Source organism: Agelaius phoeniceus, chromosome 11, assembly GCF_051311805.1.
Source record: "Agelaius phoeniceus isolate bAgePho1 chromosome 11, bAgePho1.hap1, whole genome shotgun sequence".
Classification (NCBI taxonomy): domain Eukaryota; kingdom Metazoa; phylum Chordata; class Aves; order Passeriformes; family Icteridae; genus Agelaius; species Agelaius phoeniceus.
The window spans coordinates 257421-280030 of NC_135275.1; the positions used below are offsets into that span (position 1 = coordinate 257421).

General features: G+C 38.9%; 1 pseudogene; it reads right to left on the reverse strand.

The window, feature by feature from the left end:
* Positions 1-890: 890 nt before the first annotated feature.
* On the reverse strand, positions 891-22604 carry LOC129124908 (synaptonemal complex protein 1-like; annotated as a pseudogene).
* Positions 22605-22610: the final 6 nt, after the last annotated feature.

A 22610-nucleotide genomic window follows, 5' to 3' on the forward strand; every position in this document is an offset into this window, starting at 1 on the left:
TGGGCAGTACAAACTTCCATTTTTCACTTCCAAGTGCTCATGGGGAAAGCACAGCAGATTCTTCCAGATCTTTGCACAATATTTGTTAGCTACATACAATAACAAATCTCATTTACATCGCTGCTCAACAGCTCAACATAAGGAACCCAAACTACTGGCCTATCCCTAAGACTACACAAAAAGAAGAAAACAAATCTATTTTGCTTCCCAGTTCACCTGCATTTGGGATTTTTGATTTTGCATTATATTTTAACATGTACTTGTAGTTTTCTTGTTATGTCTAGGCTCTGAAGTAGGGTTTGTTGCTGTTGTGAAACCAAGATTAATCAAGGATTAATTCAGAAATAGATGTTCTAATCTATCCTTGGACTTCTGCTGGTCCCTAGGAAGGCTGGTGGGTGATTTCTGTCTGTGTTCAAATATTTAAAGCAATAACAAATAGTCCCATACTTGATATTTCAGATAAACAATTTAATGGCATCTGAACATTGTTTTCACGATCTTATACCGTGCATCTTTTACTCCTTGTGAAGCTGAAATCTTTTTAAATACAAGCAATTCTACTGCAATTTTAGAAGTTTCAAAACCATTTTAACATACTGAAAACAAAACAGTCTAAAAAGACAGGTCTAACAGCCATTAAAATGCAGGAAAAAGCAAGAGGACTTCAGGTAAAAGAACATACATTGAACAGCAACATTTCTTCCACTATGTATTTATGTGTTAAGAAAAATTGAGTAAATTTAAAGAAGTTCTTTAAAACCAGACTTTCTAATGCCGGAAACAGCTTTGAAACAACTTTCTATGCAGTTCTATTTATTTCAAAATTTAAAATTGGCCAATTTTTGTCCCAACATTTTGAAGCACAAGGGAGGAAAGGTGGAAAATGCTCTGCAGGGGTTGCAGTTATAGATCTATAAAGTTCATATCTGTAAAGGAATGAACACGGTATTGAACACACTGAGTATGACAGAAAAATGCAACAAAGCACTAACTCTGAGAGAAAAACAACCCTGCAAGCAATGCCAGGGCACTGGGTATTTCTGCATTTTAAGCAAAGAACTTTACAACATCTTTAATTTTCCTTTTCCTGTCCATTTTGGAGAGCGCAGCCCAGCCCGCCTCGCGCATTCTCCTCGTGGTTTTGAGTTTCAGAGCAGAGCCTGGAGATTTCACACTGGATGGAGCTGGGGTCCAGGAAGGAAAATAAAGCCATCCTTTAGTTTCAGTAAACAATCTGATTAACTGCTTGCTTTAATCTTAGGAAAGGCTAACATACCTTTTTTGGTGCTGTGGAATGTAATTGTGAAGCTTGTGGATAATCTTTGTACAAATTTTTAAACATTTCTTCTTCCGAGACTATGCTCTAATAAATGAAAAAGTTACTTACTCACACTATATTAAAAACTACTTTTTCTTTCCCCCTAAAGATATTAAACTATGAAAAATAAAAAAAATTAAGATGTCATTATGAGGCAAAACAGTTCAATAAAAAGAATGTTAATTATGTACATACAATTCCAGAAAGAACCAATCAATTAAAAATATACACATAAATATTGGCTTGAATGTGGAAGCCCAAACTGTTTATTTTCATTCTCAGACCCAGCAGTGAGCACAAAGAAGTGCTCAGCACATGATTTGCTCTCTGACTCTTACCAGGAGGTCAGTGTGCTCAGAGCTGTCTGACTGAGTGTCCAGCTGCACAAGCACTTTCTGCTTTTTCCTGCTGCTCTGCTCTGAAGGCAGGTTTGTGCTTCTTCCACTGTGCATTTTATCCATTGGAGGAGTCTTGATAGCATATGTCTGGGAAAGAAAACGTTTCTATTTTTAGATTTTATTTTATGGGGCAAGAATGGAATCTAAAGCCAAACTCAGGAGCCAGTTTACAGTCTGAGTGTCCAAGAATTCACCTGAGAGAAATGGTGGAACTCTTTCCATCCAAACACGAAGCAATGACCCAAACAAAGTGGGGTGGGGTGGAAATATCATTTTTTATATTATTTTTGTTGCCAAATGAGGAGAATGAAGGGGAAGCTATGGAAGAGCTGAGTTTCATGGCACATTGTATTTCAGTTCTTCATGCTTATCTGCAGAAATTCAGGTTATTCTGAACTGTAGCCACTACATGTGGACCATATCAAACATCAAAGAAAATGGGAACAAACAAAACTGCAGGAAAAGGCTTTCAGAGAAAGATTGATAGCTATATCAAGACTGGTGTTACTTAAAATAGTATTTTCACTAGAAGTTAAACTGAGAAGCATTGAATGGTCCAGTGCAGTCCTTTTTAGACAGATAACATCAAAGTGGTGCTGGATTCCATTGCTCCAATATGAAACCCACAAGTGAACTCCTGACAGGGAAGAAGGGTAAGTTCTGCAGTCAGGACTACTTTGACACTTTGACCATTTTTACAGCTAGATCAGCTTTGTTCTCTTCCATAGAGGAAAAGTGCCTTTTCAAATGGACACGTTTAAGACTGAGTAAAACAATTCCAGAGACATAAAAAAATCAACAACTGAGCAAGAAAAATTACACAGTGGGAGCCCTTCCAGAAACTGCTGTCTAATATCTCCATGGAATGGTAGGACCCTTTAAAATCCCTTCTTATCCCAGGGAAAAAAAATCATCTACAGAGAAGTAAGAAATACAGGCAGAAAAATGCAACAAGAAAAATTCACTGTTAGGAGCTACAAAACTTCAGTGTTGGACTGCCCAAGGGACTTCCTGCACTGAAGGAGGTATTTTTTATTTTTATCTTTTTAATTTTAGGAATATAATTTGGAGACTTTCTATTTTTACATGAGTAGATTCACTGTATAGATCTAAACAAGGTTTAGAGTCCCAGGAACATAAATTTTTATTTTCTATAATTTAAAAAGTTTGAAGTCCAAAGCATTCCAATGTCTTTTGTTGAATGCAAATAAATTATCATGGCACTTCAATTGATTCTACACATATAAACACTACCAAATTCTAAAAGCAATTAAAAAGTTGAAGTTACCTTGTGTTTCTTTTCACTTTCAGGAATCATACTGTGAGAGTGCTCTTTTACAAGATTCTCCTACAAAAGAGTTATGTGACAGCAAGGAAATATTTCTTTGAATTCAGTTGTTAAAAATCTTCTTGGTGTAATTACAGAGCACAGTCTATAATCACAGACTGTTACAAAGCTCACACAAAAATGTGACCAGGTTTAGCACAACCTCAGCATTCAAAAGTCACTGAAAAACCCCTACAGTTTAGGGAACTTTTTTGCTTTAGCTAGTTAAAGTTAACTAAAATAAAGGAGAGTTTTGTTATGTTGTTAATTTATATATAATCTATAATCACAGACTGTTACAAAGTTCACACAAATATATGACCAGGTTTAGCACAACCCCAGCATTCAAAAGTCCCTGTTTTTCTGATCAGTTTCATTTCTTATCCAACTCCTCCCACAGCACAAGCCCAGGCCACACCTCTCACCCCCACTGCTCAGTGAATAAAAAACTCCACCTTTTCTTCAATTTCTGCTTTCAGTTGTTCCTTAAGGGAGGCCAGTTCACTTTTCAAACATGACAGCTCATTTTCCTACAAACCATTAAATAAAGGACAGGGTTAACTATGCACAGCCCAGAAAAAAGAAAACAGTCCCAAGTGAGACAGTAATTAACAGGGACACTCATTAGATACACAAGAGAATTCTATTTGCTTTTCAGCCCTATACTTGAAGCTTTGCTTTAGCTTGTTTAAAAAGACTGAAGCACTATAAGAAACAGGAACTTGATCAGAAATGTTCAAGGTAAGACCTTAAAACACTTGGGAGAACAGGGCTGAGAGGGCACAATCGAAATATTTAAAACAAAAGTTTCCTATTCCAAGTGGGAAGTCAGAGCATGACACACTATCTGCAAGAGCAGACACAAACACACTGCCACTCCAATTCATTTCTAGAAACATTTGGAGTTTTTAGTGCCCAGAATAAGATCTGCTGCAGCAGCTTGGGTGGGACTGCTACTGGCAAAAATTAAAACCACACTGGAAAAGTTCCCAGAGAAGTGTCTCTGGTGGGAAAGACCCCAGAGCACAGCAGGAAAAAGAAACTCTCTAAGCAACCTGAAAAAAGATTTTTAGAAGTCACAAACTGACTGAAGATCACATCTTTTGTCTCTCTGTGCTGTCGGGGGGCAAGAGGCAGGGATTGGGAAAAAAGGTGTTTTAAAGGTTTATTTTAATTCTCATTACCCATTTTTAATTCTATTAATAATAAAATATTTGATGCTATTTAAGTTTGAATCTGCTTTACCCTCAAAGTGTTTTTCTCCTAATCCTTATCTCAACTTGAATTTTTCTTTCCCCTCCTCTGCTCAACTACAGCAGAGAAAAATGAGTGAATGTTTTTGTTGTGTGTGCCTGGCCCTTAGCCAGCATAAAACCACTACACAAGGACATCAGCCCCTTCACTGAATTATTGAACATTGGAAAGTACTCCTTACCAGTGCTCTTGCTGATGAGAACTGCTTTTGCTGTTTCATTTTATAGACTTTTAACTCTGCATCTTTTTCTTCAACCATTTTATCATATTCATTCTGGGTTAAAAAAACCAAACCAACAACAAACTCAAAACATGTGACTAAATGTTACAATTATAGAGTTATCCAGTCTTAAAACATCATTTATTTCAAACCAGGCTCTTAAGATTCAGAAAGAAAAGATTCATTGATGCTTCTGCAGAAACTGTAAACCAGAAAATGCTCAATTCAAGTATTATTTTGTGGACTGGCAGAGAGTGCTTGATTTCTGTGCAGCAATATGTGCTCAGCACTAAGAGCCAGCTGTGCCATCTTTATTAATGTATCTGCTAAAGATATTGCAAAATAGAGGAACAGAAAGGAAAACTAAAATGTGTCAGGCTAAACTGCTGACAGTCACTAAGGCATCTCAGAGAAAGAGCCAAACTGATACTGAAAAAGATTGCACTCAGATGGTATCAAAGGAAGCCTGAATTGAAGAAAAATCTAAAAATCCCAGAAGTTTCGATGAATGGAATTTATCTGCCCATAGGAATCTTTTGAAAATCTTCAAATGAATTTGATTTTAGATGATGCAAAGTCCAGCATGTGTTCAGCTTCCTTTTCCCAGATTCAGGCCTGTTTCTGCTTTGGAAAGGTCATGAACGTGGTATCACAAGTTATAAACATGCTGTTAACATGGTATCACACACTGCAAACCACAGCAAGCAGGAAAATCTCTTCCCTTGTGCTTTTCCATCAGTGCCATCATCTCAGTTAGCTTGTGCTGACATCTGGCATCAGTTTCTCTCTGTATCATTGCTGTTTCATCACAAAGCAACCTCATCTTTTCTACCTGTCAGTAATAAATTGCATTTCATTCATCAACATAACCATCTTTTTAATCTTAATTTCTTCTTTCCCCTGTGGGTGCAAAGTTTGCAGTCCCACTTGGGCTTTATTTGCTTTTCAGATCCCTTTCAAATCCCTCATCTTTTCTGCAGATTGTTAAAATGGGCAGGATCAAAGGTACAGCCATGGCAGGCAAGTTCACTTCAAACCAAAAGGCCATTTCAAGCACTCTGCCCTAACATTTCTTAGCATTGCCATCAAAAAAAAAGTGTGGGCAGAAAAATACTAATATGGGAGAAGTTATAATCTAATTTAACTGTGCTGACTTTATACCAAGGGTGGAATTTCTTTGAACTATATCTTGAAAGCAAGAAGTTTTAATGGAGTTCTTATTTTCAAAGACATATTCAAATACGTCAGCCTAAGCACCTCATGTACTAAAGCTTTGCTCACAGGCATACACAAATTCCATTTATGTCTGAAATGGAAGAGCAAGGACTCTGGCCAATAAAGCTTCATAAAAACATTTTAAATTAAAAAAATTAAATTGCAGTAAAAATTAACACCTCTCACCTCTTCACAAAGTTTATTTTCATTTCCTTTTCTTGTTTCTATGTCTTTTTGATAGATGTCAACTGCTTCCTTATGTTGCTTGTTCATATTTTCCATCTCTAACTGCAATTTATTCACCTTTTGAGAATGCAGAATTGCTGCTGTTATTTGTTTAGGAATTACTGTGTTAATGATTTTTTCTTACCTCTTGTTTTTGAGCACAAACACACTGTTACTGTTCAGGTATATGATTAAAGTGTTTCCTATTTAAAAGTTCAGCTTTTTTTTTAATAAAGAGTTCAACTTTGGCCTGAAGTGAGTTGGAAAATACTCAAAGAAAGAATGGCAACAGCCCAGTGGGGAAGACTGCCCTAAGCAGTCACCCTAAATGCTGTGAATGCCTCAGAAAAAAACAAATACAGATGGAGATTTGATTCCCTCTCTTGTAAATCTGTATCAGATTTTACCAGCTTTTATGGTACATTTTTCTCCCAGCTGTGCATCTTGATTACAGTTTTTCCTTTTAAGGTTATCATATGAATATCCTCAAAAAAGTCCACTTTTCTTCAAGTGCAGTACCCAAAGCTGGACACAATATTCCCATCAGAGGGATTGCCACTGCAAAACACATTTAAAGAACAGCCTTAAAAAAGTAATATATATATATATACATATATGTATATGTCTTTTAAATGCTTTTCTGTTACAATGAGGTTGCTGAACCCTGTTCAGTCCACTATCAACAAAAGAAAAAAAAAAGGAACAGATTAGAAACATCATTAATTGCAACATGAATCCATCTCTTAAATGTCCAACAGTCAGTGCCCAATGATTAAAAATGGAAGCATCTTCTAAAAACTGTGAGCTCATTCCTGCAAAGTCTGTATCCCAGATCCCAAACCAGCTCAGAACGTATTGAACAAGTATTATCATTACTTACAGTGGCACTTAAAAACACTCACCTCATCTTCTACAGGATGTTATTTAAACCTACCTTCCCTTCATAAGTATTGCTTTTCTTGCTTTCTGCAGTAAGTTTCTTTTTCAGCACCTTATTCTGGTGAAATAAAACAAAACAAGCACTGTACCTTAATAAGTAAATAGAATTATGTAATGGTTTAACTGCATCAAGAAATTCCAGCTTTCATCAGGCAAATAACTCTCTGTTGTGCAGCTCAGGTTCCAGAACAATTCTTCAAACAAATGAATGTTCAACTAACTTCTGTGATAATTACTGTTTCTTCATGACCTTAAGAAAGGCTCCTCCTGAGCAAGAGCAGGGAATAACAAATGAAGTGCAGAATGGGAATTACAACTAAGATGCTGCTGACAGAAGGTGTGAAGATGTCATGACAAAAAATACAAGTTCTTTATTTTTACAGTGAAGTTACTACAGTTTGTGCCAGTGCAGAATTATTTTCTACTAGTGGTAACTGAGATACTTATTACAAGTACAAAAATAACACTATGCAGTGTTATGAAAAATGAAGTTTATTAAAGATATTATTTTTGTAATTGCTCTTTTCAAATTAAGGCACATTTAACAAATCAAGTGATTCCTGAGATGACTCCCTAATTTGCTCAGGGTTAGGATAAGAAAGGAGAATTTTTAAATTACATAGGTGTATCTAAAGATATCACAGCAGACACAAACCTGCTGAAAAGGCAGCCCAAAATATAATGTGTTTATGTATTTGTGAAATGAAAATCTCTACCCACCTCCTGCTGCAACTCTTCAATGCATTTGGTTTTATTTTCCACCTGCTTCTTTAAATTGTTCATCTGAAAGAGAGATTTCAGACATTCATTAGTAAGTTCTACAAATGACTCCCTATGTGAGCAATTCCTGTAAATGTTCTCAAACCTGCACTTGCACCAGTCTGGTTTGTTCCAATGGGACTGAAACACCAGCTGACATGTTAGAATAATCAGAGTTTTAGCCATAAAGTACCACAAGATGTTAATTAATAGCAGTGAACCAGTTCCTTAGTGGTTATGGAATTAAGAAAGAAGAAGAAAAATACCCCAATATCTTCACAATTTAAAAATACACTTGTAGGAAGTTCCCTACATCCATGAAAAAATTAATTGCCCCAATTATTTTCTAGAATTTTGGTTTTCCTTTCTTGAAATTTCATTTTCAGTACTCTTTACCTGAAATGACAATTGTAAATCTTTGACTGTTACAATGAAATTCTGAAATTTGCTAAAAGCCCCAGGTTGCTTTGAACCAATAGAAAGAAAGTAAAAATGTTTGAATCTATTTAAGCTAAAACTCACACTACATATAAAAAGCTAATCCAGAGCCCATCCATCACTATGTGGGTATATGAAAAATCAGAAAAGCAGGTTCTCTGTTTGCCTGAAAAGAACCAAATCTTTAATATGAAACTTGCAGCAAAGAGTGAAGATCCCCGTGACTGTGCTTGTCTTTTGAAATACCAGGGCTCAGCATGGGCACACACAATGGCACAGCTGGCAGCAGCTGAGAGAGAAGAAACCTCTGGCAGAGATCACATCCCCCAGGCAGAGCTTTGCAGAAAAATCCCAACACAGATTTTACATTAATGCTGTCCTACAGGTTCTGTAAGATACTTTCATGACACAGGACATACATTTTCTTCTCTTTCATCCAGTGTACTTCTCATCTCTTCACCTGTCTTTGCCATTTTCTCCTTCAAAGACTCCAGTTCATTTCTAAGTGCCAAATTAACAAGCATTAGTAAATATTTCCTTCTTGCCTTTAACTTATTTTCAGTACTTCTAAGAAACCCTTCTTTTATTTTCTAAAAAGAGCTGCTAATGTTGATGGGAACTTCATAAGCTGCTCAATGAAAATGTTCTTAAAATGCAGCAACATGCCCAGTAAGTCAATGTGTGAACTGTCCATACTTTTTTGAAGTAGGAAAAGATGTTCCAGCTAAGCCAAGGAAAATACATCCTCACCTGGACTATTGCAATGCAGCTGTGAAACATGGGAGCTGCCTGTCTATTGAACTGGTGATACAGAGAGTAACTCTTACCCAGTTTTGCCTTGTCACATTTAATCCATAACCTTCACCTTCCATTTTCATTGCCTTCTCACCTGAGGTGTCTAATGCACAACAAGACAGCTCCTACTATGTAACACAAAATGATGGCAAACACTGTTCCTGCAGCAATTGGTATTTCTAATCTGAGAAAATTTCTACTTGGCCAACAGCAATTCTCAATAGTTTCTGTTTAGCTATATAATCTAGAAAAAACATTAATCAAAAAATCCCAGAAAGCAGCATTTGAACACAACTATTTGAGTCTACTTCCTTTCACAATATCAGTTCTTAATATTTGTTTTTACTTGCCTTAGCTGGCTATTTGCCTCTTCTAGATTTTCAACTAACTGCTTTGTATTTTCTTCTTTTTTCTTACTATCCTAAATAAAGACCCATGTGTCAGCAAAGAAATAAAATTCAAAGTGACTTCTTAAAAATTCAAAGACATCCAAAGCACACTGACCTGCCTTGCTCACAAGTGTAAATACACTTCCTTTCCAACTCAAACACAAAAAACAGCTCAGGTACTCTACAGACCCAAGTCATGTTGCAGCTCATCATCTAATTTGTAAAACTGAGTAATTTGTCAAATTGAGTATTGTCCTTTCATGAAACCTGGAAGTTTACAACTTGCCTCTTGTTGTTCTTGCAGTTTCTTGACTTCTGCAGCCACAGCATTTTTCTCTTGTGCTGTTTGTTCTTTCTCTAGTGAAAGCTTACTGAGATCCACTGTTAGTTGTTCATTCCTTAACCTAATTTCAAACAAATGGCCAAGAGGAATAAGAAGATGCCTTTTGAAATCTCCTGTTAAATTAAACATACCCATTATCAAGTCTTATTCCATGCTGAAAGAAGTCCAGGCCTTTATCTACAAATATAAGCTTTGCAGCAGAGTCAGAGAGATGTAAAAAGGTGACAGAAGAAGGAAAGAAAATCAGAGTCAACTTTTATATAAATCTCATGGTTAGTGAAGATGATGTAGTTCAAAGCAAGATTAACCATGAATTCAGAAACTTTCTCTTCTTGTTAAGTAAGTCAAAGAGATATGGAACAACTACATATGCCATAGAATACATACAAATAGAGAAAGTGGAATTTAGAAATGTAAGTCTAGAATTAATGGCATATATGTGGTTCAAAAGTTTGATTAGAAAACAATCGTAGTTCATTTCACTGTGGATTAAAGCAACTCCACCAAAACTAATTAAATATTATATTTTCAAAATGGTCATACGCCTCTTGTTCAAGATCTGTTTTCAGAGTCACAAGCTGCTTTAAATAATCTTGTTCCTTCTCAGCTGTACTTGTCAGCTGTGCTTTCAAATCCTGGAATTCTTTCTGCAAAATGAAAAGGAAGAGTTTTGAGTATCCATGTGCAAACTCCAACTGCTGGAGGTTATCAGACATGAACTAAGAGCACAAGGCTTTCAGAAGAACCCAACAACATCCATGGCATGGATTATCCAGGTTGGATCTTTCCAGTCTCTGCTGGGATCTGGAAGTGCTGTGAGATAGTGAACTGTGACACCAGTGCTGTTCATGTCTGTCCCCTGCTGTGAGTTTAATTACCTGGGCTGCAAAATTAGGGTGGGACACTGCTCTGGGTGCTGTTTCTTATGCATAAACTTGTGTACAAGTCATGATGTGTAACTTCACTATTTCTAAAATATGTTACTATTGCCCTACTTCAGACCTCTCTCATCTGGAGAGCATTTTCATTGCTCTCTCCACATTTTTCTCTCTCTGCATATTTTCTACAGTAGCCTCAAGACTCTTCTTCAGTAAAGGTCCTCCAATTTGCCCATTTTAGAAAATGAGTGAAACTCAGTTCAGAACACTCAATGCACAGATTAGAACAACAAGCAAACACAGTGAAATGCACACCTGATTTCCCACTATCTTAACTTGAGTTGATATGGATTCTTGTTAGGCTTGTAAATATAAAATCATAATGAAAAGAAACCTCTGTTCAGAGTGTATTTCATATAGCTGAGACTTCTGTGACAGAAAATGGGCCTGTGTCACAGTACAGCAGGGTTCACAGAGGCCAGAGCTAATTACCTTCCTGTAAGGAAGAACAAATGGGAAAACTTTATATCCACAGGGAGTGGCATTTGAATGGGCATGAACAAAGAAGGAAATAACCAAAAACCTTGAGAAGGAAAACCAAAAACATGGGAGACAAGAAAAACTAAAAGCACAGGAGACAAGAAAAACAGTGGCAATAAAAAAGTTCTTTAAAGAAAACACTGAAATTGTGTGTGAGAAAGTTTAGTAGAAATGTTAAGGTAGACTGGATGGTGTTTATTTATGACATTTAAGATACTTACAAAGCAAGAGGAATTTCATACGAAGAGCAAATGCCATGAGATTAATAAAATGAATATTTACCAGAATTTCTGACAGCTCTTCAAGGTGCACTTCTTTATCACATTTTACTTTAGTCATCTCTTCTACAGCACATGGAATGTAAAATCAATGGAACAAAAATGATTTTTCATATTTAGCAGGCAGTATAAAACATTTACCCCTTTGCAATACCCAGTTCTCAAAACTTGTTGGATTAAGTTAAGAAGCTGAAAAGCTAATTTATGACTTAATCTAAATGTAGACTTGAAAAATGATTCAGACATTAGCAAATCTCTATCTGAAGAGAAACTAAATATTTATCTTAAATAAAGTTTAGAGCCTATTATTTCCCACAATTATAACTTCAAATAACCATGGACTGTTAGACTAGAGTATTCTGCAAGTATTGATGCACCTGCATTGTTCCAGAAAAAAATCTGAACTGCTGAAGGTACCACATGGATATGCTGAGAAAGGAAACCAGTTGTTACTGACTTCCAAATGGTTTCTCTGTGCACATTGACAGTGCTGGTATTTTTTGCAAGTTCTCAGCAGCAAGGCAGAGCTCTTACTCTGGGGACTAAGGAGCACATCCCTAGAAAGCACAGGATATCAAATTGATGATATTTAAAGACAGCCCCTGCCAGCATCATTCCACTTCCAGCACGGGGAGGGTCCCAGAAACCTCAATGGGAGGGTTTTATCTCTGCTGCAGAAGTCACTCCTGGCACCTGCAGTGCTGCTGCTCTTAGCTGGAAACCAAAATTACCTCCAGAAGAATTCATGCAGGAATGGTCTCACTATTGGAGCTCTGCACAGCACTGCCCTTTGGCTGCTGCCAGTACCAATGACCCCCAAAGAAAAGGGATCAGCTGAGTCAAAATAAATTCAGGCATTCCTGATAGGTACAGGTACTGTAAAATCATTTCTCCACCTACTAGAGACAGTCCATTTCCAGACAACAGCAGAAAACATTTTTATTACTGCCTGGCTCATTTTCTGCCTTTCTACAAGCCTTACCCAGTTCAGCAGATTTCTTTTGGAGCTCCAAGGTAAGCAGCTTTGAATCATCTTCATATTTCTTTAATCTAAGAAAATGGTAAATTAAAAACCCCAAATGTAGGGTACAAAGCACTCACTGCATTTGAAACTTCAAGGACAATAAGACAAAGTCTTAGCACAAGCACTTTAAGAACATTTACCTTTCAACAGGCAGATGATCTATCTGCCTGCAACACATATCAAATTACACTTTTACAACCTCAGAACAGTAGACATAAAAGTAAACAAATATATACCTACAGAAATCTCTATTTCTTAAAGACAGAGTTATGAAAGTTGGAGGGGGCAAAAATTTACTTTTTATAGACCAGTATCAACTATCACCAACAAAAAAATTTACATTAAGTTCTCTGCATTTAGACCACTGTGTGGAAAAAACCTCCAAATTTCAGCTTCATTTCCAATTGTTCTTGATTTTGTCATAGACTGCAACCTGTAAGATCACTCTTGGAATTGAAACTCATTACTTTACCTATTTTGCTCTTCTTGCAGCAAGCTTTTCAAATTGGCAACAGAAGTCTCCAACTCCTCTCTCAGGGCTGCAAGCAAAGCCTTCATTTTTTTACATTCTTCCTCCTGCTCTTCCTTTTCTCCAGTAACCTGAATTAACATTTTCACTCTAGTCTGGAGCTCAGTTTCCAAGTTCTTTTGAGTAACCTTCAAGACATGATATCATTTCTAAACATGTTTTGCAACAAACAGCTACAGCTGTTTCATCTCTAAAGTATCCATAATTATTGATGCAAATACTCCTCTAGTCTATTTCTACTGCAAAACTATAAGCAAGGGGTACCTCTCCTTTTGCAATGACATTTTAGCCTCTTCCAGCTCTGCCCTCAAATGTTCTTTACTGACCTGGGATTCCTTTAACATTTCTTCATGATGTACTAAACAAAAAAAGATGTTAATATTTTTAAAAACAGGATATTTACTAAAAAGTACTGCTAAAAATGGAAAATTACATACATTTAAAGAATTTAACAAAGACCAATGGTACTGACATCATATACTATAAAATAATAGATAAAATTTGAATATAGATGGCTTAAACATATTGAAAATCAAGTTCTGAAAAGTAAGTTTCCTCAGTGACATCTGCCTGACTGTAAATTTGCAAAACTGAAGCAACATATTTTCCCCTTGCAATCTTCCAAAGCTCTCAGTGCTTGACTCACCCTAAAAACGACCCTGCCAGTCCTGCTCCCACATGAGCAGCTCCTGCTCCAAACAAAAATAAGGCCTTCAAGGCCCCAAAATTCTGCTGCCAACCAGCCACAGAATAAAACCATCATGACCCTGTTTCCTATGCTTCTATAAACAATTACATATCATAAATAAACAATCATAAACAATTACATTTAAATTCTATAAACAATTACATTTAAACACAGCAGGCAGAACTCTTACATTTTGCTTCCATTAAGTCAGCAATCTTATTTTGTGACGTCTGCAGCTGAGCCTTCATGTCTTTTATGACAACATCTTTTTCATCTCTCTCTATGGCGAGAGCTGAAATCTAGAAAAATGCAAGAAATATCATCATGAAGTCTGGAAAAGGGACAGATGCTAATTTTCATTTGTACCCCAGGTATGATAAGCAGACATTTTGCTGTCATTCAAGTTAGATTAAATAGATAGATAGAGAGATAGAGAGATAGATAGACAGACAGACAGACAGATAGAAAATATTTGGCTAGATATAATCTTAGCCAAATATTGATCAAGTCACATTACTCTAAAGAAAAAAGTTCTCCAATTCAAAATCAAACCATAAATTCCAGTAGACTAAAGGTACTGAAAGATCACTAAACTTAGCAGAATTTGACTTAAATGCAGCTTCAGGTGTTATTTTGTCTTTTTTACTAATACCCAGAAACACTTCTTGGCTCTTGCATTGCCCCTTTAGTCACAAACAAAGCTCTACATAGGAGATGGTAAAATGAGCAAACCTGCTTTTCCTTTTGACTGACTTCCAGTTTGCATTCTTTTTCAAACTTGTCCACTTTTTCTGCTTCTTCTTTTACTTTTGAGATACAGTAACATCCACAGTTAACATTCTAGCTGAAACATACTCCAAGTTCAATACAACTTCCACTTTAAGATTGCTTGGAATTGTACAGCTGTACCTTTTGTTTCCCAAGAGTAATTGTTGAGGCAATGTTTGGTTTTATAATCAAAATACAAACAGAAAAGAGCATGTGAAAATGAAACAGGAACATACCAGGCTATACATACAGAGAGAGAGCATTTAGCTCAAGTTTCTGTAGCTATACACTAGTGCATTATCATTTAAATAAACCAACTATGTGAAATAGGTATTGATCTCTAGACTGTACTTCACAGACAAAACTTCAATGTTGAGCGACGGTTTGAAAAATAAAGTTCCAAATTTGGCCCAGTGGAACAGCAACAGAAGGGGCCAGGCAGTGAACAAAGGCTGCATGAATAAAAGAAGGGTCCCAGTGTCTCAGGGTGACCTGCTCACCATTCCAGCCCTTCACATCTGTCTGCCCTGACCCTGCATGTGGAACACAAGCTATGAAGTACAAAATTGAGCCAGCTGCATAAACACAATAAACTGAATTCTCACGTTTGAAACTCATTTCCGATCTGTCGTTCTCTGCTTGCACACGAAGCTCTTCAAATGCCGCTGTCATTCTCTAAAAACAAAATTTAATATCTGAAGTTCAATACTGGCAACCCTGGAACTTCTCCAGGGGCTGCTGCCCACCTCAGCCATTCTGAGGAACCAGCAGGTGGGTGAAACAGAGCCCAGAAAGAAGCCAGAAGTTGTGGCAGTGATCCAGCACTAAGCACCCATCCCACAGATCACAGGGATCCACATCCCACACACTGCTGCACTTTCTCCATTGAATGTGTTTTATGGAACACAAAAATCATTCTTGAAAAGGGATTGAAAGCCCAACTTCCTGCATCACACACGACATGATACCCACACATGATGGATACAAACAGTATCCCAACATAAACATGGAACTCAGCTCAGCTCACACAACTCACATTCCTTTCATCAAGCCTGGTCACTTACTTCTATGATGCTATGAAGTTCCTCATACAATTGTATTGTTTCTGCCTTTTCCTGTTCATCTATCAAAGCAAGAACACATGAGAAAGTTTTTCTTTTGAACAAGAATGCCAGCTGTCCAAGTCATTATACTTAATCAGCATGAATTAAAAAAGGAATTACCAGCTCCATTCTTATTAAATAAGTCCTTATGAAATGTGGTGCCAAAAGTTACAGAATTTAGGGAAAATGTGTAGTTCATTGAAACATTAAGCAAGCTCAGCTTTTAAATTTCCTTCCTAAGATATTTTTTTCTGTGAAAAATGTAATTCTGGATCAGTTGATGTGACCATATTAATTATTATAGTATTAATGCTGTTGAATAATAATGTATCAACACTTTCTAAACTGTAATCTAGGGTTTAGCACTGAATTTCTTCCTATCAGCAGATACCTATAACCACAGAGCTGTCATTAGAAAATTGCAACACTCCATGTCCATATTTTCCTTCTTTCACTTTTGTAATTGATACTATTTTTCCCCAAGAAAACAATTAAAAAGAGAACAGTAAAAGAAACAGCTATCAAAAAAGAACAGTCCATCTATATACAAGTGTTTCTAGAATTAAGGCTAAAAAGAAATAGACACTTCTTAAGTATCCAGGATCAAGTTAGTAAAATTCGAATGATTAGAATAACAATTCTAAATTGCATATAAAGTAGAACTTCCAATCAAGAACATATTTTAAAACCTCAAGAATTTAAACTTCATTAAGTTATCCAACTGTCTTGGCTTGTTCAGTTTCATGAGAAGAATTCCAGTTACTCATTATACCTTGGGGTTAAGACCTTTTCTCCCCATAAATGTGTGATGGCTGAAAACAGGAAATGTCAGCTCTGGAAATTTGTTAGAGAGTGCTGGGAATTTAGAGTAGATTCTACTGCCTAAAAACAGGCATGAAGTGTCACTTCTTATGTCTTAATATATTCCCAGTGTGTGGGTGGCCCTGCAAACCTTCAATGGGCTGAGCAGCCTTGAGGAGCCCTGCCCTGCTCTGGAGCGGCTGCCAGGGCCAGTCAGGGCTGTGGGCACGGCCTCAACCCTGGGTCACTGTTTGGGCACCCAAAGAGCTCCCAGGCTGGCACCTTTCAGCAAACAATTTCACTGGCTTCAAAAGCCCTCTGCATTCAGCATTACAAACCAAAAGTCTGTTAGGCCTGGGGCTTCACTTCCAATTTTGTGAGCCACTTAAAATGCACTTTTCACTCTGAGAGCCACATCCAGTCGATCCCAACTGGAGAACTTCTCTGAACAGCACGAGAAATTTCTTCTTCTTTCTTCTGTTTGTGAATTTAGAGCAAGCTAGAAGTACATTTACTCTGATCAATAAAAGCTAAAAAAGCATTTACGTTTGCTGGTCTTCTCTGTGAAGCGAGTGCAGGTTTCCTTGAGCACATTACACAGATGCCTCGAAGCAGCAGCTCTAAAGGAGGGAAAAAATATCCTGTTTGCACAGGAGTGCACAGTACTTTGTGTACCTAAGGAGTAACAATGGAAATGACCTTCAAAATTTCACAGCTACATAAAACTGCCCACATGGAAACTGATTATTTCACCACAAGAATATATACTTGGTTCTATTACTTACTCTTTCAAGAGATCTTTATTTTCACATATCTCATCTTCCAGTTTCAAATGGAGTTTTTCATTTTCAAACTAATTTCATAGGGAACAAATGCAAAAAGACACTGTTATTGAAAAATAGATTAGAAATGCACTTTGACTTCTCAAATCCCTCATGAAAAAGTAATTTGGGGCATCAGTAGACAGAAGTCTGTTTTAGCTGGTATTACATGCTGAGTCATCTTTTGCATGAAAGATGCAATCATTAATGAACAATAATTTAGCAGCAAATGAGACACTTACAGGTATATTCTTCAGACAAACACTCACACGGGACAGGTGCCTGCAACTTCTCAAAATAATCATTTTCTCAAGGCACAAACCAAACTGCAACAGTCTTTACGATTTAATTGTATCAATAATAGTGTCATACTGAATCAGGAAGCGCTTAACTTTGTTTATTGAATGTACACTATACAATACTGGCCTGCAGTTCTTGAATGGCTTTATTCTGTGCTTCAATAGTCTTTTTATTTTCCTGGAGCTTTCTTTCTTTCTGGTTTAATTCAGTTTCCACAGTCAGTTTCCACTGCTTGATCTTCTCAGCCTCTTTGTAGAGTTTTGAGAACAATTCATTCATTGTTTCTGTATTCTATTGAAACAGGTTCCACAATTTAATCTCAAATACTATCTAATTAATAGTACATAATATCTAATTCATACTGTTGTAGATAATGTATTTATCTCTTAGAAACATCACAAGAGTAATATTTTTCTACAGATGGTGATAGAAGTTGATATATGATCAGGAGCCCAAGTTTATGCACAGGATGCACAAATCTTTGTGCATCCTCTATGTATGTATCAAAAGGCTTTACAGAGCACACAGGAGAAACAAATACAATGAAATATCCCAAACCCCCTTCAGACATCACCAAATAGATGGGCTTAAAGACATGGATAACTGCAGTCCACCAAAATCAATAAAGTTTTGTCAGAATTATCAGTGAAGCCAAAATTCCTTCTAGCAGGTTCTTCACACCATTTCTGTCCTCTCCTTCTGACAGACACTGCTGAGTTAAGTAAAAGCAGCTTCAGAGACTTTGCCCAAGAGTACCTGTGATCTTGCCATGAACACACACAGAATCACAGAGTCACAGAATAATGAGGTTGGAAGAGACCTCTCAGATCATCGAGTCCAACCTCTGCCCCAACACCTGGGCTATAGCACCAAGTGCCATGTCCAGTCTTTTTATAAACACATCCAGAGATGGTGATTCTACCACCTCCCTGGGAAGAGCATTCCAGTGCTTCATTATTCTTTTGGTGAAAAATTTCCTCCAAATATCCAACCTGTCCCTTCCCTGCTGTAGCCTGAGACTGTGTCCTCTGGTTCTGTCAGTGCTGCCCGGTGGAAGAGACCGACCCCACCTGGCTACAACCTCCCTTCAGGCAGTTGGAGAGAGCAATAAGGTCACCCCTAAGCCTCCTCTTCTCCAGGCTAAACAAGCCCAGCTCCTTCCAACGTTCCTCACAGGGCTTGTGCTCCAAACCCCTCAGCAGCCTTGTTGCCCTCCTCTGGATGTGCTCAAGCACCTCAACATCCTTCCTAAACGGAGGGCCCAGAACTGGACCCAGCACTCAAGGTGCAGCCTCACCAGTGCCCAGCACAGGGGCAGAATGACCTCCCTGCTCCTGCTGCCCACACCATTCCTGATGCAGGCCAGGAGCCATTGGCCTTCTTGGCCACCAGGGCACATTGCTGGCTCATATTCAACCGGCTGTCAGCAGCACCCCCAGGGCCCTTTCTGCCTCAACACTGTCCAGCCACACTGTCCCCAGCTTGGAACATTGTGGGGGAGTTTTGTGGCCAAAATGTGGAACTCAGCACTTGGACTTATTGAACTTCATGCTGCTGCACTCTGCCCATCCATCCAACTGATCTAAGTCTCTCTGCAGAGCCTTCCTTCCTTCCTTCCTTCCTTCCTTCCTTCCTTCCTTCCTTCCTTCCTTCCTTCCTTCCTTCCTTCCTTCCTTCCTTCCTTCCTTCCTTCCTTCCTTCCCTCCTTCCCTCCTTCCCTCCTTCCCTCCTTCCTTCCCTCCTTCCTTCCTTCCCTCCTTCCTTCCTTCCTTCCTTCCTTCCTTCCTTCCTTCCTTCCTTCCTTCCTTCCTTCCTTCCTTCCTTCCTTCCTTCCTTCCTTCCTTCCTTCCTTCCTTCCTTCCTTCCTTCCTTCCTTCCTTCCTTCCTTCCTTCCTTCCTTCCTTCCTTCCTTCCTTCCTTCCTTCCTTCCTTCCTTCCTTCCTTCCTTCCTTCCTTCCTTCCTTCCTTCCTTCCTTCCTTCCTGACATGCCCTACCCTTCGTAGAGCCACGCTGGCTGGGTCTGATAGCCTGGCCATCCTGTGAGTGCTGTGGGATAGCACTCAGTATGAACTGCTCCATTATCTCACCTGCTGGCACTGAGGCCAGGCTAACTGGCCTGTGATTACCAGCATCCTCCTTCCTACCTTTTTTGTAAATGGGTGTCACACTGGCCAGTGTCCAATCATCTGCAACCTCAGCAGTGAGCCACAACTCTTGATAAATGATGGAGAGAGGCTTGGCAAGCTCATCTGCCAGCTCCCTCCTCACCCTGGCATGGATCCCATCTGCACCCAGGGATTTACAAATACCCAAGTGTCCCAGCAGTTCTCTGCTCACACACAGAGCAGGAAGGAAAACCACCACCCTTGTGCCCTTAGAACACCTTGAAAGTGTCCTACAAGCAGTGCTGGGCCAGTGGTCGAGGCAGGGAGAGCAACACACGAGCCCAAAGGGCCCTTTGGTTCACTTACAACACCCCAAACACCATCCTTGTTTTGGCTGCATCACAGTTTTGTTACAGTCCTGATGGCGCTTTAATAGCTTAGGATTAAAAAAGTCTAAAAAGTTGTCAGGGATATGAAAATCAGCAGGGAGAGTGCTAGAAATGTGTTTTATTTTGTGGTAGCAAAGAGTGTTTTGTAGCTGCAAAGTACAGAAGCTATTGCAAAAAAAAATGAGCTGGACTGAGTTGTGCTAAAGCAGAGATCTGCTGGTAAAGACACTGTCAAAAGAATCCAGTGCTTGAGGAAACCACTGAATTCATTGTTTTACAGATAAAACAAAGCCAGACAAGGCTGGAAACCACTCAATTCATTGTTTTACAGATAAAACAAAGCCAGACAAGGCAATGGGGATAATCTACTTCAGATTTCCAAAGAATACTCTGACTTCAACCCTTCTGCCCCTCAACAGAATATTCAGAACCAGTTCCACAAGGATACTTAAGTGTTTAAATCTTACTCTAATTAAAGCTCATGGACTTCACAGGCACTTCAAACAAAGAAAGAACAACAGCAATATTGCAGTCACCTTAATTTTTAAAGATTTGTTTCCAGGCATGTTCACTAAATCACAAATATCTCCTCTAAGTGATTCAGCTTTAAACAGGAGACAGAAAACATTATTCCCTTTTGACTACTTCCTTTAGCCCTGAAATATCTACTGAATAATGCTTTAGGCACTGTTTGGGAACAAATTCAAAAGACCCCAAGGAATTAGATGTGCAGAGTTGATACTTAGCTGACCTCTTCATCTACTTCAGAGCAAAGTTTCACTTGCTGTGAAATTGTATCTGAAACATGAAGAGATTTTGATCAATGTCTTTCTAAAAACTGTAACAGTGAAACTGTATTTAACAGTTACAGATATGAAACTGTGAGACTACTCATGAAAATTAAACCTTGACAAGATATAAAAATCTAAAGAAGGTGCATGGCAAATATTCCAATCGTACCTGAATCAGTGATTTCGCCACGGTTCGACACATCAAATGGCAGCTTAAAGTCATCATCTGAGCATCTGTTCAAACCCTGCACAACTTTAAACATTAGTTCCTTATGGGTACATTTGTAAAGAAGAATTATAAAATCCATAAAAAATCCCTACAGATGATGTGAAAATAGAATTTGTCATTAATAAAACAGCTGCCTACAAATTTCAAAGCCCAAGGTATTGGTAATGGCTTTGGAACTCACTTCTTCCTGCCCAGTGGTTGATCAAACTGTTGGTGTCCTGCAGTTTGATTTATAGACTGTGGCCAAAGGGGAGCTTTCAATGCAGGGAACTCAGCAGCTCCTGCCTGGCTGGGCCCTGGTGCATGGCAAAGGACTCAAGGAGACAAATTACTTTTTTGAAGACCAGTAGTTGATATTTCTTTCTTGCTTTGCTTCCAAGGGCACTTCTAAACTATATCTGATTATGTTTCAGCATGAAAATACCCTTTTACAAGGTTTTTAAGTCACAGAGGTTCATCCTGTAAACAGCTAACTCATCTGCTGTCAGAATGTCCCATTTGAATCTCAACATATTTCATAAGGAGCTTCAACATGAAAAAATAAGTTGTTGAATTCCCATAACTCAGTGTGGGGACAGAACATTTTCCCTGCACACCTGATCTGGTGAGACCAAGACACCAACACCAGTGCGAGCATCTGAGTGGGGCCTGTGGGAATCCATCAAATCAGAGGGGTTTGGGAAAGCTGCAAAAGGCAGCCTCAGAGACAGCAGAACTGTGATTAGAGCCAAGCAGTAGCCATGAGATAGGTCAGCAGAAAAATTATTTAAAAAGTAGAAAAGTAAGGGCAAATAGAACAATGGTCTGTGTATTAACGCTTGTCTAGAATAACTCCCTAAGTTACAGAAAAGTTTATCTAGCGAGATATTAGGAAGTTCTAAGCTTAATAATGGAGCTCTGTGCATTGTGTTTTAAGGCTTACAAGCAGCAGGTATTGTATTCAAAAAAGGCAAGCATTGTTTGAACCAAAGGTACCTGTGCTTACAGTGGTTGGATAGAACTACTGTCAATATGCTTTTGCTTTGTGTGATTGGTCAAAAAACTTTGAAAGTAAGTTGTAACATTAAGTTCTTTGTCTGCTGCCTGGGATGTGAGCTGCTGACATCTTCCCATTGTCATCACCATGTAATGAGACTGATGCTGGAAAAGAAAACAGCTCAAGGCAGTTCCTCAGCAGTCCCGTCCCGTTTGTGATTTGTACACAGAGCCCGGCCGGCGATAGAGCCCTGCTCGCTCTCTGGGCTCAATTACCCACATCAAGCGCGGACTTACAGCACAGAGCAGATGCTCGAGAAGATGATTCCCTTCAGTTTTGATAGAAAACAACAACAGAAGTCTTTGAAATTCAAACCGAAGATGTCTGTGCATATGCCAGAAACGAGTAGGCAGGAGCCGTCTCGGCCCACGCAGGGGCAGGTGTGTGTGTGCTCCAGGCCGGGGCTGTGCCGGGGCAAGGGGCAGGTGTGTGTGTGCTCCAGCCCGGGGCTCTGCCGGGCACTCCCCGGGCCCAGCACTGTCCCCGTGTCCCCGGGGAAGGGCCCCTGCGCTTTCCCCCCGTCCCCTCCTCAGCCGCGGCCTCCAGAGCAGCACAGCCCGAGGGGCGGCCGGGGAGGGGGGCTTTGGGGCCGCCCTCAGCGGCCCCGCGGCCGAGCGCTCACCTGGGATCTGCCCGTAGACACCTGCCCAGCGCTCAGGCGCGGCGGCATGAACAATTTAAAGCGGTTTTCCTTCTCCATGGCTCC